Source organism: Tasmannia lanceolata, unplaced genomic scaffold (genome assembly GCF_043159265.1).
Source record: "Tasmannia lanceolata isolate RefF3 unplaced genomic scaffold, GAP_Taslan_0.1 ptg000007l, whole genome shotgun sequence".
NCBI classification, from domain to species: Eukaryota; Viridiplantae; Streptophyta; class Magnoliopsida; order Canellales; family Winteraceae; genus Tasmannia; species Tasmannia lanceolata.
Genome location: NW_027518684.1, coordinates 10,686,313 through 10,704,158, shown reverse-complemented (window position 1 = coordinate 10,704,158; position 17,846 = coordinate 10,686,313). Strand labels below are relative to the sequence as shown.

At 38.1% G+C, this 17,846-nt stretch overlaps 1 protein-coding gene and 1 long non-coding RNA gene across 12 annotated transcripts in view; one reads left to right on the top strand and one right to left on the bottom strand.

The window, feature by feature from the left end:
- The window catches only part of LOC143881850 (histone deacetylase HDT1-like), a 59,100-nt gene that overhangs the window by 28,984 nt on the left and 12,270 nt on the right, over positions 1–17,846 (bottom strand). The window lies entirely within an intron of this gene.
- On the top strand, positions 12,505–17,678 carry LOC143881852 (uncharacterized). The gene is made up of 3 exons (XR_013252030.1): positions 12,505–12,921; positions 17,173–17,243; positions 17,381–17,678. It is a non-coding gene; the product is annotated as an uncharacterized LOC143881852 (long non-coding RNA).

Sequence of the window (17,846 nt, the reverse complement as noted above, 5' to 3'; positions counted from 1 at the left end):
ACAGTAAGACAAAGCCTACACTTGCTAATATTTTAATCAAAGTATTTTCAAGCTTGAGTCGTTTATAACGGTCTTCGACGGTGCCTCTGTGTCCACTGTCAATCCTTGAGTCATAGTTGCTTTCAAACTGGCTGCCGCGTACACCATGTGGAGCCCAAAGAAAAAACCCGCACTTGGAACCCTGCATTTTTTCCTACATGTTATATTCTTCAAAAAAAAATATAAGTTAGATGTGTAGAATGTTTACTCACGCTTTCACCAGTGCAACGACCTTTGTTACCATTCGTGTTACTTTTTCAGAGCTGCTATATGCCCACAGTTGTATGGCATGGATGATACTCGTGAATTCCCACAATTGTTGCTTGAAGATGCCATTGGTTAAGGTCCCTCCTAAACAAAACAATGGTATTATATGGGCTTCGAAGAACTTCTACACTATAAGGAAAAAAAATAGTAGTCACGTCACAGATGAAAACAATGCTTCTAAACAGATTTGGACCATTGAATACACATCAAAACTTCAATCTGTACTGAAATGGCATCTCAAATCATTTAATCACCAATTCGATTGAGTCTTGAATCAATCGAATGGATTTACTACAAGTAGTGATGAACATAGGTCAGCAAGATAAGTGTTTATCTTATGAATTAGAAAAGAAGTGAAAATCTGTATGCCGACAGAGACTAAGGCCCTATTTGTTTTATATTTTGAAAACTTATTGTCAGTCCGAAACTGAGTAATGGAGTCAAGATTATATGTAAATTTAAGTCCACTAATCAGATTTGGACTAAAAATTGGTTTTGAAAACACAAAACAAACAGGGAATAAGAAAAATTTAGTAAAAATTGCACAGTTTGGAGTTAAAATTGGTTCTAAAAACCCAAATCAGACATGGACGAAGCGCAGATTCCATCTTCTAGGTGGAAGACACCACATTATTAAAGATTTCTCATTAGGGTTTTTTTCTAACCTCTAAAAGAAGGAATACAAAAAATAAAATAAAATCCCTAAATAGAAGGAGCTTGCATCATCCCAAGTAGAAGAAAGCCTATACCGTTTTGTTCAGAGAGCCCCAAATCGGTGTAGGGTTTTTTCAAACCTCCAAAAAAAAGAAGGAAATACAACACAAATCTTGGCTGTAAAACGATGACTCACCCCAAAAATTACCTTCAAGCGAACTTTTCAAGAACTGATATGGGGATTTCGTTTGAAGAAATGCTTACCCAACAACTTCTCTTACGCTAGGAGGCGGCGGCGGAACCCTAGTTCGCCTGGGATGGAAGGAGGAGGTGGAACCGTAGCTGGTTTGCTGAGGAGCAAGAAAACCCTAGTTTCTGTGCGCGATGGTTTTCTCGTTCGGAGAGGAGCAACGAAAACCCAAGTCGATACTTCTGTTTGCATTTCCAAACATATAGCCAATGAGAGTCTGTTTAACGCTTTTGCGCAGGTAACTTTCCTCATGTATCGCGAAGAATCTCTTTTCCCATATATATACAGTGGGGGCCCACATTGTTTGGGTGATCCAAAGCATTCATTTGATTGGCCCTCACATAGATAGGGTGTGCCCAAAAAATCAGCTTCATAGGATCATCCTAACCCTTCGAACCGTGGAGGCAAAAAATGGACAAATTTGTGACGGTTTATACACGTCCATTTTACCTCCACAAATTGTAGGGTTGGGATGACCCTATGGAGCTGATTTTTTGTGGACACTATCTATGTGAGGGCCAATCAAATGAGTGGTTTGGATCACCCAAACAATATGCCCTCCATTGTATTTTAAGCTAGTGTGTAGAAACCATTTTCTCATATCTATGCTCGAGCGCAGCTAAGATTAGCTGCCCTCGAGCATAGAAACAGTGTGGGGCCACATTTTGGGTGGGATCCAAAGCATTCATTTGATGGGCCCTTTCATGGGTAGGGTGTCCACAAAAAATTAGCTCCATTGGATCACCTTAGGGTGTCCATTTGTGGGGCCAAAAATGGACAGATTTGTGGACAAATGAATGCTTTGGATCCCACCCAAAAAAGGGCCCATCAAATGAATGCTTTGGATCCCACCCAAAATGTGGTCCCATCAAATGAATGCTTTGGATCCCACCCAAAATGTGGTCCCACACTGTTTCTATGCTCGAGGGCAGCTAATCTTAGCTGCGCTCGAGCATAGATATGAGAAAATGGTTTCTACACACTAGCTTAAAATACAATGGAGGGCATATTGTTTGGGTGATCCAAACCACTCATTTGATTGGCCCTCACATAGATAGTGTCCACAAAAAATCAGCTCCATAGGGTCATCCCAACCCTACGATTTGTGGAGGTAAAATGGACGTGTATAAACCGTCACAAATTTGTCCATTTTTTGCCTCCACGGTTCTAAGGGTTAGGATGATCCTATGAAGCTGATTTTTTGGGCACACCCTATCTATGTGAGGGCCAATCAAATGAATGCTTTGTATCACCCAAACAATGTGGGCCCCCACTGTATATATATGGGAAAAGAGATTCTTCGCGATACCTGAGGTAAGTTACCTGCGCAAAAGCGTTAAACAAACTCTCATTGGCTATATGTTTGGAAACGCAAAAAGAAGTATCGACTTGGGTTTTCGTTGCTCCTCTCCGAACGAGAAAACCATCGCGCACAGAAACTAGGGTTTTCTTGCTCCTCTGCAAACCAGCTACGGTTCCGCCTCCTCCTTCCATCCCAGGCGAACTAGGGTTCCGCCGCCTCCTAGCGTAAGAGAAGTTGTTGGGTAAGCATTTCTTCAAACGAAATCCCCATATCAGTTCTTGAAAAGTTCGCTTGAAGGTAATTTTTGGGGTGAGTCATCGTTTTACAGCCAAGATTTGTGTTGTATTTCCTTTTTTTTTTTTGGAGGTTTGAGAAAACCCTACACCGATTTGGGGCTCTCTGAACAAAACGGTATAGGGTTTCTTCTACTTGGGATGATGCAAACTCCTTCTATTTAGGGATTTTTTTTTTATTTTTTGTATTCCTTCTTTTAGAGGTTAGAAAAAACCCTAATGACAAATCTTTAATAATGTGGTGTCTTCCACCTAGAAGATGGAATCTGCTCTTCGTCCATGTCTGATTTGGGTTTTTAGAACCAATTTTGACTCCAAATTGTGCAATTTTTACTAAATTTTTCTTATTCCCTGTTTGTTTTGTGTTTTCAAAACCAATTTTTAGTCCAAATCTGATTATTGGACTTAAGTTTACATATAATCTTGACTCCACTACTCAGTTTCGGACTGACAATAAGTTTTCAAAATATAAAACAAACAGGGCCTTAGTCTCTGTCGGCATACTGATTTTCACTTCTTTTCTAATTCATAAGATAAACACTTATCTTGCTGACCTATGTTCGTCACTACTCGTAGTAAATCCATTCGATTGATTCAAGACTCAATCGAATTGGTGATTAAATGATTTGAGATGCCATTTCAATACAGATTGAAGTTTTGATGTGTATTCAATGATCCAAATCTGTTTAGAAGCATTGTTTTCATCCGTGACGTGACTAATATTTTTTTCCTTATAGTGTAGAAGTTCTTCGAAGCCCATATAATACCATTGTTTTGTTTAGGAGGGACCTTAACGAATGACATCTTCAAGCAACAATTGTGGGAATTCACGAGTATCATCCGTGCCATGCAACTGTGGGAATATAGCAGCTCTGAAAAAGTAACACGAATGGTAACAAAGGTCGTTGCACTGGTGAAAGCGTGAGTAAACATTCTACACATCTAACTTATATTTTTTTCTGAAGAATATAACATGTAGGAAAAAATGCAGGGTTCCAAGTGCCGGTTTTTTCTTTGGGCTCCACATGGTGTACGCGGCAGCCAGTTTGAAAGCAACTATGACTCAAGGATTGACAGTGGACACAGAGGCACCGTCGAAGACCGTTATAAACGACTCGAGCTTGAAAATACTTTGATTAAAATATTAGCAAGTGTAGGCTTTGTCTTACTGTTTGTCCTGTATCTTTCTATTGTGAATCAACTAAGTAGGGCATGAAAGAAATTTGGAATGGTGGACTTATCTATCTGGTATTATGTTCTCTGTAAGCTTGATTTTGTGGTGTCTTTTTGGGACAGTTGTGTCTTTGTGAGGATTGTTCTACCTTCATTATGACTATGTGGACTATATTGCCGAAGAAGTTGGAAATGAATGCATATTCTTTTGAGTACTATAGATAAGCTCTGCTTAGATAAGCTTATCTGAGCAGCTGCTCACAAACCATTTCCTCTCTCTCTCTCTCTCTCTCTCTCTCTCTCTCTCTCTCTCTCTCTATATATATATATATATATATATATATATATATATATATGAGAAAAGGGTAGCTGCACATACGTGTACCTAACTTAGCTACACTGATGCCTTAAAATACAATGGGCCCCACATTGTTTCGGTGATGCAAACCATTCATTTGATGGGCCCTCACATAGATATGGTGTGCCCAAAAAATCAGCCCCATAGGATCATCCCAACCCTACGATTTGTGGAGGCAAAAATGGATGTGTAAAAACCTTCACAAATCTATCCATTTTTGCCTCCACAGTTTGAAGGGTTGGGATCATCCAATTGAGCTGATTTTTTGGGCACACCCTATCTATGTGAGGGCCTATCAAATGAATGGTTTGGATCACCCAAACAATGTGGGCCCACTGTATAGCATTCATTTGGAAGGCCCTTCCATGGATAGGGTGTGTACCAAAAATGAGCCCTTTAGGATCATCCTAACCCTGCCATTTGTGGAGGGAAAAAATGGTCAGAAACAGTGTCTGTCCATTTTCCCCTCCACCTTTGATTGGGTTAGGATGATCCTATAGGGCTGATTTTGGTACACACCCTATCCATGGAAGGGCCTTTCAAATGAATGCTTTGGATCACCCCAAAAATGTGAGCCACATGAGTTTTTGAAGCAGCTGCGCAGGAACAATATATATATATATATATATATATATATATATATATATATATATATATATATATATATATATGGGCAAAAGGTTTCTGAGGTATCGCGTAGGGTGAGGAGCAGCCGTCTATAGAACACTATCTCCATGTAGCTTCACTCATTCACCCTATAGGACCTCACATAGATTAGGTGTTCCTAACAAACCATAACCCAAATAATTTGCAGCCATCCATTTAAAAACCTCCACTAATCATAACCATAACCATAACTATACCCTAACCCTAACCATAACCATAATCCTACCTATAACCTACAAAACTAATGGGGTGGATGAGTCAACCAACTATGGTAGATAGGGTATTTAGAGGGCTGCTCACCCTGCGCGATACCTTAGAAACCTTTTCTCAACTATTGTATATCTGAGAAAACGGTTTCTACACACAAGTGTAGATAAGTTATCTACGCACTAGCTTAAAATACAGTGGAGGGTATATTGTTTGGGTGATCCAAACCATTCATTTGATTGGCACTCACATAGATAGGGTGTCCACAAAAAATCAGCTCCATAGGATCATCCCAACCCTACGATTTGTGGAGGTAAAATTGACGTGTATAAACCTTCACAAATCTGTCCATTTTTTTCCTCCACGGTTCGAAGGGTTAGGATGATCCTATGGAGCTGATTTTTTTGTGGTCACCCTATCTATGTGAGGGCCATCAAATGAATGGTTTGGATCACCCAAACAATGTGGGCCCCCACTGTATTTTAAGCTAGTGTGTAGATAACTAATCTACACTTGTGTGTAGAAACCGTTTTCTCTACTAAGTTTGCTAACGCTCACAAAACATAAGGGTCCCACTTTGTTTGGATGATCCAAAGCATTCATTTGATAGGCCCTCACACAGATAGGGTGTGACCAAAAAATCAGCTTCATAGGATCATCTTAATATAATACTACTTGCATTTTCACTACACAGCGCCCGCGAAAACCTTCATAAACTTTACCCAAAAATAAATAAGAATCATTATAAATCATCATAACTAAGTTTGCTAATTTTCTTGTTGAACAGGGCTCAATATGGCCCAATATTGGTGTTGACATGTTGTTTGAGTTGTCTTACGTCGTAATTTTGGACCTCAGTAGGGCTCAATGTATTTCTGATTTATCCTTAGCCACACTTTTACTGCATTTCCTCCTAGTTTCTCTGTAAGAGAATTGTTCATTCTATAGATTTTCTTTTTGTCACTTGGGCAGAGTTCCCTTGAAACTTTAAGACCATTCTCAATTCTGAAACATCTATTTGTAGATGTTGAATTGTTGGAAAACATGTTATTAATCTTTTCATCCGTCTTGATGTAGATTGTACGTCACATGTACTTTTTTTTTTCCTGGCTTGTTGTTTAGCATAGCATTGTGCTAAATTTTATCGAGTGCAAAATTTACAGCTCCAGAAGTAAAAGATGGTTAGATTGTGGAAATTATAGAAATGGGCAGGACGGGATGGATATGCCAAACACCATCTTCCCTGCTTATTTCTATTCTCCGCAAAGAAAAAAGTTCAGTAAGTGCTGCAGAGAAGGTTTAAAGAATGTGACAAAGTTCCATAGATCAGATGGCTATGATCATTGGGGCAGTCTTTCCCTCCCGAAGTGTTTTTGTAATCTTCTCTTATTTAAGTAGGTTATTGATAATTGCACAAACTCAGCTTGTCGTTTCCTTTTTAATAACCTTCTGAGAGCGTTGTGGGAACTGTAATAACTTTTTGGCTTTGACAGCTATTTACATAATAATAAAGCTGAGTTGTGCAATTATCAAAAAATGGCAGTGTCAACATCAGTAGCCTTTTATTATTCTCTATGTTGTTAAGCTGAATTCTAGGGCTCATTGCAAGTCATTCCCTTTTATTTTTGGAAGGTATACTCTCTTTTTTAATAATTTATCTGCTTTGGAAGATAAAAAGGGCCATTTTATGTAAACCAATGCCCGTTTTGATATTTCTGGCTTCTGTTTTAGGTTGCCTTGTATCTAGATTTTTTTTAGATTTACAGCTTCACAGCTGCCTTCTTTTATATATCCATGAAGTTGTTTTGTTTTGAAATCCTGGTGAGTGACTTTTGCGAGTTGGGTGATTTGAAAGCTTACCAATTTCTTGATTGAAATTAGAAAATTGGAGAAGCAATTTATTGGTCAGTGATTTTTTCTTATTTTTTGATTTTCTGGCATGATAAGCTAATTTGTCTTGAAGAAGATGATAGCTAAGCTACTGTAAAGTTTGTTAGCTTGTAGGCTTGTATGGTAGATTATAAAAGCCCTTGTTATGTAAATATATTACATAGAATAAGACGTAACTACCCTCACTTCCTCTTTGATAATTAAAATAATGTCCCGACTTTCTCAAAAAAGACAAAACATGTGATTGACCTTTTCCGGGGTATTTTAGTCGTTTGAGATTTAACCCTTGTTTTTCTATAATCTGTAATCGAGCAGCTATACACTAACCTTCGGTGTATTTCATCATTATCTGTAACTCTCTGTACGAAGTGCCAATCATCAGGGAAGCGTGAAGAAGACTTCTTTATTAATTAAACCGACTCAGATAATCAGGCCCGTTTGCTTTCGATTTTAAGAACTGATTGTGATTATTATACTTAAAAACTATGTTTAATTAATTTAGTCAGAGCCCTAAACAAGCACTCAACAAGTGCCTTATAAAATCAAGGGAGAGTCCATATATAGGGTCGTTAGGAGAATTTATATGTTGCAAAAAGGTCGGTCCCACATTGTATGGGTGATCTAAATAAACCGTTCATTTCTTGAGTCCGGATGTAGATGAGTATGCCAAGAAACTCTTCTCCATAGGATGGTCCTAACCCTCTGATCCATGGAAGTTTTTATACTGCCGTTCATTTTAAACATCCACAAATCACACGTTATGAACGGTTTGGATCACCCAAAAATTTGGGCCACACTCTTTTTTGGGGGCCGCACGTCCACCAAATAGTTCCTTTGGTCTCTACTCCATGCAATACTCGTTTTTTAGACGGTATAACAAATATCCAAAAAGGTACTTTTTGTACGCATGGCCTGGTCGTGATAATGATAACGGGTGTCATTGTCAGTGCAGAGGTTTCGTGATGGAAAAAACAAACAAAAAATCGTCTTCTTTTAACCTGTTATGCGAACGATATTTTGGATTTAAACAAGGCATTTGTTAGGGACTTTCGCAGGAAGCATTATGCGGCTGGCTGTTGATGAATATAATAAAAGACAGGCTCACTTTTTAGCATATTTTGTCTTATTACGAAAGTCCCTAGCAGGGATTTCTCTCTCTCTCTCTCTCTCTCTCTCTCTCTCTCTCTCTCTCTCTCTCTCATATTCCATACACCTCTTTTATTGACAGCATTTTGCCTTCCCATTGAAGTACAACAACTGCGGCCCATTGTCTTTCTAGCAGTGGCCGTGAGTTTTTAGTTTATAATAGTCTAAATGGCCTGAAATTTGGGCTGTCAATGGACCCAGATTCCGAAGGTTAATGGACATAATCTGGGCACAACAGCTGGATCAGATCCGTGTCCATTGGATCCATATGCTAAGGTCCGAAATTATTTATGATAGTCTTAGATCCGAGCGGAGGGCAATAATGTATGAAAACACCCTACATATTTTCATTCATTTATGTCTATGGTCTAACTGCCCAACAAAAGGACCTAGGACACTCGGATGTACTGTCCAATTCGAAATGTATTAGAACCCAGACTAGAAAGTAGGATCTGAAAACAAACTCTGAAAAAGGATCCGACCTTTGAGGCATATGAATGGAGCTTGACCTAGACATTGGTTGATCCAAGACTAATTTTCTCATGATTTTCTAGGATTATGCTATTTTTCCTTGTATTTATTTTATTTTATTTGGGCCGAGATGAACCCGAACCCAACCCGACACAGTTTGGAGGCGGGTTGGGTTAGGGTTGAGAGAATGCCATCTCAGGTTGGGTTAGTGTTGGCCTCAACCCGACCCGAGTTGCACCACTAGTCTCTCTTAGACAATATGCTGAGACTTACAGACGAAATTTCTATCCCATGGTTTCTCTAAATGACTAGGGATCTGATTAAATGATAAAGGTAAAATGTTATCAACACCACTGTATGCATTTTGATGATCGTCACTTTATTAAAAGTATGGTTTCATCAAAATGTTTCCCACTCATTCTTCTCTCTTCTAGGATTCAAACGGTCAAACCTATCACTCCAAAAAATTAGGACCAACTCAAAATATAAGCCAATGAAAACTTTCCAAAATCTTTATCACAAATAGTCCTTCTAACTACTTAGTCTTATCATATCTTCCTAAAACGATCCTATCAAATACTGATTAACTAATCTAATATTTATTCTAGGCATGTAACACTTTGCCTTTCATTTTTGCGAGGAGGGAACTTTCATTTTATTTCCTCCCACTCATTCTTCTCTCTTCTCTGTTGTTGTCCTCTATTTTTTCACCCTCAGCCATGGACGAAGAAGGAAAAGAAAATCTACATCGCACAATCGATTTCCATCACTACTACATCGCACAATCGATTTCCATCACTACTGCCTACAAAGAAATGCTACACCAGATTATTTTACCTTCGAAAAGTTCCCCATCAAAGGAAAATGCGCTGCAAATTACTCAGGCGCTTTTGGAGAAAATATAATGTTATTTGTTGGAGAATGGTTGGAGAATATGTCAATTTTATTCCATGAAAACAGCCCAGACAATGAGACGCATCATATTTACCGTACGTGGTTAATAACGGAGAAAAGTCGAAATGTTTTTCCACTCTATATCATCGAGGAGCACACGACACATCTCATAGATCCCTTTTGTGGGCACTGCCATTTTTTCGGTAAATTTCTTTCCAGAAAAATTTCATTTTCTAAATCTTAGGGACTTTTGGATACAAAGATTTTAGAATCTTGGATTTCTTGAAAATCAAGGAGACCATAATCCGTTTCCGTCAGCAAGAGAGTAGGAGATATCCCATGTTTCCAAGTTTTAGAAATCTCAGTATGGGTGAGAGATTTCTAAAACCTGGATTTTATTACTTAAAATCCAAGATTCTAAAGAGAAGCGAAACAGATAGTCCCCTTCTATTCTTTCCCATCCAATATTTTGATGACATCTAAGATTCTAAAATCCTCACGTATCCAAATGACCCATAAATCCAAATGTTCGCATATAGAATTATTTATATTTTTTCCTTTCCAATTTCCATGTTATTGGGACTGATTCCGTGGGCGATTTGCTATGAGGGCAGCAGCCTCATTCGATTGTTGTGACAAATTTTGGAGACACTTTTGTTTCTCATCTTGTTGTACTAAAGAATATACCTTTCTAATATTAGGAAGATGTTCCATAGCAAGTATTTGGGTTCGAATGGTACCGAAAGTATCATTCAGTCCCATTAGAAATTGATAGATTCGTTCAGATTGCAAATGATTTTGCAAGTCTTTAGTAGCCCCACATGTTCATGTAGACAATTTGACATAAGAACCCAATTCATCACACAATGTCTTCAAGGCCGTAAAGTAGGATGAAACGGATAATTCTTCTTGTCGATAAGTTGCAATAGAACGTTTTAGTTCATAGATTCTCGGGCCATTGCCCTGGGAAAATCTCTCTTCAAGATCAATCCAGACTTCCCTCGCAGTGTCAGCACAACTAACACTATTTCCAATATCAGCCGAAACGTTGTTGAGTAACCATGAAATGATCATGTTGTTACAGCATTCCCAAGCCATGATGAGAGTTGAGGGAGACTCTGGCCTAAGGAGTGTTCCGTCAACAAAACAAAGCTTGTTTTTTGCTGCAAGAGCAACTGTGACTGCACGTTTCCAAGAAGGGAAATTATCTCCCGTAAGAGGTTGAGGGACAAGGCTTACCCATGGATTATCTGAAGGATGCAGAAAGTAGGGTGAAGAATAGTCAAGGGTTGATCCGGTTGAATTCGTTCCAACGTTAGAAAGGGTAGTAGTCCCACTCACGTTTTCTCCAAATCCAGGCTGCACCGAAGTGATGTTGTCTGTTGGAGCCACAATTTTGGATGAAATGTGAAGACACAAAAAAAGAGATCAGATTTGAAAAACACAAGCAGGAAGAAGAATATGAGAAGGCCCTAAGGTGGAAATCGTACACTCCATGTAAAACTCTTAGGAATTTTAGGAGAAAAAATATTGTTACTATTTCCAGAGAAAGGAAAACATAAGAGTACAAAACGTGGGAACACTTACTTCCATTTTCCACTAGATATTTAAATAAATACAAGATACAAACCGATCCCAAAATTATAGGACTTTCTATACCTCACATATTTGCTTCTATGATTATGCGCAACTAATTTATGCGATTTACACAAATCTCGTCTCCATCACAGCTATCACAACAATATTAGTATCTCCAAAAATCTCGACTCAATCACAGATATCATAACATGGCTCTCATACCTGCTGTTAAGATAATTTCTAGTTGATTGAAATTAACTTTAAAATATAGACAAAACGATGCAAAATGTAATTGAAAAGAGAGCAGGGTTTGACCGATTCAAGATCATCCATCTCCTTAATGGAATTCAGCTTGCTTCATTAACTGTTTCTCTCTTTTTTACAAAGAGAAGTCGAACCTCATTTCTCCAACAAAATAGGAAACTTCAACAAAATACTAAAGCATATACACGCTTCAAGTTGCTGCTACCAACCAACTCCTATCTATGGCAACATTCCAATATAAATAAACTTTTATCTAGAGTAACTAAAATAAAATCTTATTGTAGCAAACCAAGTAGAACATTTGTCTTTCATATTAGCTGAGATTCTCGCTCTCCTTGTTTGGACAACTTACAAATTAGGAACATATTCTCCCTTGCAAATTATGAATATTCTCTCACTCTTTTTGAACATCCTGATTGTTAATTTATCTTTCAAATTTGATTGTTTGGATTTAGTTTTTTTATTTCCTAAATTTAATAACTATAGTCTTTATAAGCAGAAAATCTTGACTCTCTCTATATATCTGTTAAAGTATAAAAGATTAAAAACGCCTTTCTCCAACAGCTTAAGCTTTTGGAGTAACTGGTTGTTTCACATGGTATCAGAGCAAATGCTTGGGTTCAAACCTCCCGGATAGCAAAATTTCACATGCAATGGCCAAACCCAAAAGAGGGGCCACATGTGCCACATGTAGGCCAACCCAAGAAAGAGGGGTCACACGTGAGGGGGAGTGTTAAAGTATAAAAGATTAAAAACGCCTTTCTCCAACAGCTTAAGCTTTTGGAGTAACTGGTTGTTTCACAATATCTGTATGTGTGCGTGTCGGTTATTTAGTTGGTTTGCATTTTAGTTCTTAAAGCTAGTCACTTTAACACTTGAATTTAGCTTGTAAAACTATCTATCACCTAAATCTAAACTGCTAACTCAATTTTGGCCCGTATCTACTAAATCTCATCTGCCGAAATTTCTCTCTTGAATAGCTATACTCACCATCTACTTGCCTTGCATTCATATTTTTCTATTTCAATTTGTTTTCCGATCTTATCATTTTTTAGTATTTTTGTTTGCAATTATTATATTTTTTTGCGAGATTTTCAGGTTCTATTTTTTTCCATAGCATTTCTTTTGATGGAGACTCCATCTTATCTCGGTTCTCCCTTTGATTGATTGAATTGTCAATTGCGTGGCTTGAAGATTGATTTTTCCTATAGGGATTTCATTTTCCACTTGTAGGTTGGAACAACCATCTTGTATCCAAAAGACGGTATAAGATGATATTCCCGGCACCATCTGATTGAAATAATGTCGGTCCCAATCATTTGCTAAGTTCCAACACATGTTTACTACATGGATTGATTCACAGCAATGGCTTCGGCCATCTACTTTATGTCAACGGTCTATCGCCACAACTACGTGGAAAAGAAATCCTGAATATGTGGGAAAGGATATGCACTTTATTAAAGACAATGTAAGCGAATTTAAAATTACATTATCTTTACAATTATGCAACTGAAATATATGATAAAAAATTTATATCTCCTGTGCAGTTAACATTTTTTTCTTGCTACAGTTCTAATCAAATTTATTCTATTGTATATAGTTTATATGGCTCTATGATGCGTTTAGAATACCAATAAATAGTCTGCTGGCATTTTGTGCACTATAAGGGACCTGATACCATTGATCTATATGGTGTGCTATAGGTTGAGCAATGGTCTGTTTGTGTGGCCAAGCAGCACTACAAATAATATCAATCTCAAACACATGCTTTTGCCTTTAGGTTTATGGGTTATATTGGGAGACTTTGTGGTTAGAAACGGTTTTTTTTTTTTTTTTTAATGATTGCAGTTGGTTTTTTTAAGAAAAAATCATTATCTTGAACTTTTCCATTAACCATGTGTAAATACAATCATTATCCCACGTGCATCGCATGAGATTTCTTTTCTAGGAAAAAGATTGAATATAATGGTGTTTTTTTTTCCACCAGAGAAATCACAGTTTATGATCTTTCGATGAGGAGGGGTATGGCGCTTCGGTTGCTCAACACTATAGCGGAAAGACAATCATGGTTCGGCAAATGGGGATATAAAGTCCTTAGCAATATTGGGACCAATATATATGACATTTCAATCAATAAAATTCAAGCTGCAAATGTCGAGAAATGCTTAGAAGATTGACTGATGTATATTTACAGGACAAAATGAGACAGATTCTCGATGATTACGTTAGAATATTAGGAAAGAAAGTGTGTACTTTTCATGATCTGATAAACTATATGATGGGTGTTTTGGACATTCTTGGACCTATTAATGAGTTGGAGGAGCCAGCGCTGATTGCAATCGTATTAACTACAAGGCCTCACGACAATGTACCATCATTATTGACTGATGGCGCAAAGATAACTGCAACTGCATTGAAAAATTATCACAATCAATGGGTGTCCCAAGATACTGTCCTTGCTTTGGTAAGTCAAAAATTTATGAATGCAAGCTGGATTCTCAGTACTATACTAAACAAGAGCAATAGTAGAGTTGTGGGAGACTACATACTTAGTCAATCACGAATGCAATACAAGATAAAATCTCGTGAAGCCATTTATGAAGATTTGTTATTGTTGTACGGAGTTTTAGAGAAAACATGTCAAAATGATACCAATGTGATTCTTGAATATCGACATTTCATTAAAAAATGGGAACCGGTCAACAATAATCGCACGTTACTATTTTAAGTGACTCCAGGAGGGGCAGGGGCGGAGGCGGAGGTGTTCAAACGAGGACCATTACCCCCAGAACTACTCAAGGTTCCAGCATTTCACTCAGAGGATGAAGTGAAATCGAAAGCTCAAGATTCTCTAAGAAATACCTACATATGCATGGAACATTTTGTTGTGACAGGAGCGAACATGGATGAAGATAACCATTGCATAGTGCAAATAGAGGGGATTGGGATGGGTACAAATTGCAATAGGAAATATGAAGATGGCTTTGATTGTGTATGTAACGACACTGAAGATGAAGTCGGGACGGACAGACGTGGATTTGTAGTCAGTGCATGCGCAGGAGCCATCTGGCTTGTCACGAACCGGTGTGGCCAACCCAAGAGTGCGCAAGATGCACAGGTATTCTCTTCTAGAAATTGAATGACACTGCGTTAAACCACATCAAGTGGTATCAGAGAAGAGAAAGCAACTCTCTGGAAGGTAACAAGTTCGGACATTTTAAGGATTCTTATAAATTCTGACTCAGGTGGAGTTTTGTGACTTTTCCATCTTTGATTACTTTACTATTTTGACAGTTGGTTTCCATGTTTAAGGATTCTTGTAACCTTATCTCTTTTCGTACATGAACAAAGGACATGATTTTTCTCACCTAAATCAGCATAATCCTTGAGCAAAGACCAATAAAATACAGAAAGAACAACCATTTCAAACCAAAGCCAAAACACCCAAAACACAGAAATTTTCTTAAAGGAAAAATACACTTAGACCCCCTGTGGTTTCGAACACATTCAACTTAACCCCTAATGTTTAAGAAGTTACAAGTAAACCCCCTGTGGTTTCAATTTGCGTAAGGTAGACCCCCTCAGTTGACGGTTCGTCCGCAGATTGAAGGGTTAGGATGATCCGATGGAGCTGATTTTTTGGGCACACCCTATCTATGTCAGGGCCCATCAAATGAACGCTTTGGATCATCCAAACAATGTGGGCCCACTTTGTTTTTAGTAGTGTTTGGATTCGGGTATGGGGTTTGGAGGGGTGTATGGGGTCTTCATTAGCATTGATAGTGTTTCAAAAGAGGGGGTCTACCTTATACAAATTGAAACCAGAGGGGGTCTACTTGTAACTTTTTAAACATTAGGGGTTAAGTTGAATGTGTCAGAAACCATAGGGGGTCTAAGTGTATGCAGCGACATTAAAGAAAGCATACAAGCCTAATTCCTTGGCGACATTAGCATGTCTTATTGTAGCGAGTCTATGTTCTTGCTTAGCTCCTCCAATTTCTTCATTCTCAGCTTCTCATTCTCACTCTCACTCTATGGCGACATTAAAACCCACCACACCTTTATGGGGCGAATGGGTGCCTAACATTTGTAAGCAGGCCCGAACCCATCACTTAGGGGCGTCGACATGGCTTATTCAGTACAAAGTTTATATGAGGTCCTAGGCCGTCCATATTAGATGGCGAATCTTTTCTTCAATCCCCATCGGATATCTTATCCATGTGGGGACATCATTCAAGTAAGACTTGTTTTTGGGTCACTTGACCCCAAATCGCACCATTGTTCAGATTGTGATAGCGGCAACATTGAGAGCCACACAGAGCTCTCCATGTGTGAAGGCCGAGGCTGCCGCCCTCGTGCGTCTCGTTTCCCTCGAGGTCCCACACTAGCAGACATCTTCACTAAGGCTCTTGGGCGGGATCAATTTCATCGTTTACTTGACAAGTTGGGCAATTTTATCGTTTACTTCATGCTCCTAACTTGAGGGGGAGTATTGACGTAACTTCTATCCCTACTTATATGGGATTTTCCCTATCCTACTATCTGTGGGATATATGTAACTTATACCAAGTCTCTTTCTAAGTGTTAAGCTGTGTATTTCGGTCAAGTGTCTATCCAGAACATGTGCGTTTCATTGTTTTCTGATGTGGGTTTTCTGCTCAAAATGTTTCATCTATGATATCCTTCTCAATGAATTGTGAAAATGTAGATTGGATTCCATCTATTTCAGTCGTAGAAATGCTTCTCTTCCACTGGAGTTGTAGAAAATGAACCAGAATCTGGCCATTAAAATTAGAATGAGAATGTCAGATTCAATTTTCTTTTCTAAAATGTCCGAAAAAGAGATTCCATTTACATCGTGATTAATATATTTTTGAATGAGTGGATATCTTCATCTAGATTAGGATTTTTTCTTCTTTTATATGTAGTTCATGTTGCTAGAATTGCCGAATTTAATGAAAACTTGGCATATCGTTCATTGACTTGGCCGAGTCGGCTTGGTTTTACTTTGGCTGAGTTTTTGTCTGAGTCCAAGCTTTTATAAACACGACTCTTCCTCAAACTTTACTGCTAGCAGATTTCATAGTAACATTATTTTTCTTTCAGCTTATTTTCTGACTGGTCATGAAGAATCAATGCTTATTGTAAATTTGGCCATAAATATTTCTATATGTTTTCCTACTTGTTTGGGTTGCTTTCACCTCCTGTGCTCAGCTGTCCTTAAATTGGCAACATTAAAGAGCTGATAATAAAACTGTGAGATGTTCGAATGGATTCCTTTTTACTCTCCATGTCTTCAAGTTAGTTCTGTGATATCATTAGTCTGCATTATCTTATTCACCCTATCAAAAATGCTAAGTGCTGTATTATATGTACAAGAAATATTTTGAGAGATATGAATCCCTGAACTCAAAACTTGTGGGTTCTATCAATTTATCTGATAAAATCTAGTTAAGGGCCTGATTGTTTGCTAAAAGAATATTTAAATATATATCCGGGAGCTCCACGTTTGTGCTGCCGTTTCTCACAGTATGTCAAATATCTGTGGGCTTGGAAAAATTCCATTAATCTAAGGAAGGTGTCCCTGTCTTCTTCTGAAATGATTTGTTTCCTCATGTACATGTAAAATGGAACTTACTGATATTTGTAAATTTATGTTTTTTAGTTATGGTTCTTGTTGCTGAAGCTATTTATCTGGTAAACTTGTTATGATATCTAGGCGTTGAAGTTAAAGCCAGGGAGCCCCTTAAGTGCGAGCCCGGTCTTGATAAATGTGTGCATATCTCACTGGTAGTTATCAAGTCTGACAGTTTTTCTTTGATTCTCTAAATCAGCATTCATTGCCTTTACTAAATATGCGGCCTCCAATTAAACATTCTCCTGGCTATTAGAAAAAAAAAATTAAACGTTCTAATGCCATTATGTAGGCATCTCTTGGGGAATCTAAAAAGGAGAAGGAAAATGTGCCCATTCGCCTCTATGTTAAGGTTGGGGATCAGAAGTTAGTCCTTGGAACTCTTTCGTCAGAAACCTGTGCTCAATATTCATTTAATCTGGTCCTTGAGAAAGAATTTGAACTATCTCACAGTTGGGAAAATGGGAGTGTCTGCTTCTTTGGTTACAAAACCAGCATTCAGAAAGAATATCCTTTGTATTATTTTCTTCAGTTAATAGTTTTGGTGTCTTAAATACTTACGTTTCACTGCGTACTTCTTTTATTCGTTGATCGGTTTCCTTGACGGTTTCCATGAAATGATCATGTTGTTACAGCATTCCCAAGCCATGATGAGAGTTGAGGGAGACTCTGGCCTAAGGAGTGTTCCGTCAACAAAACAAAGCTTGTTTTTTGCTGCAAGAGCAACTGTGACTGCACGATTCCAAGAAGGGAAATTA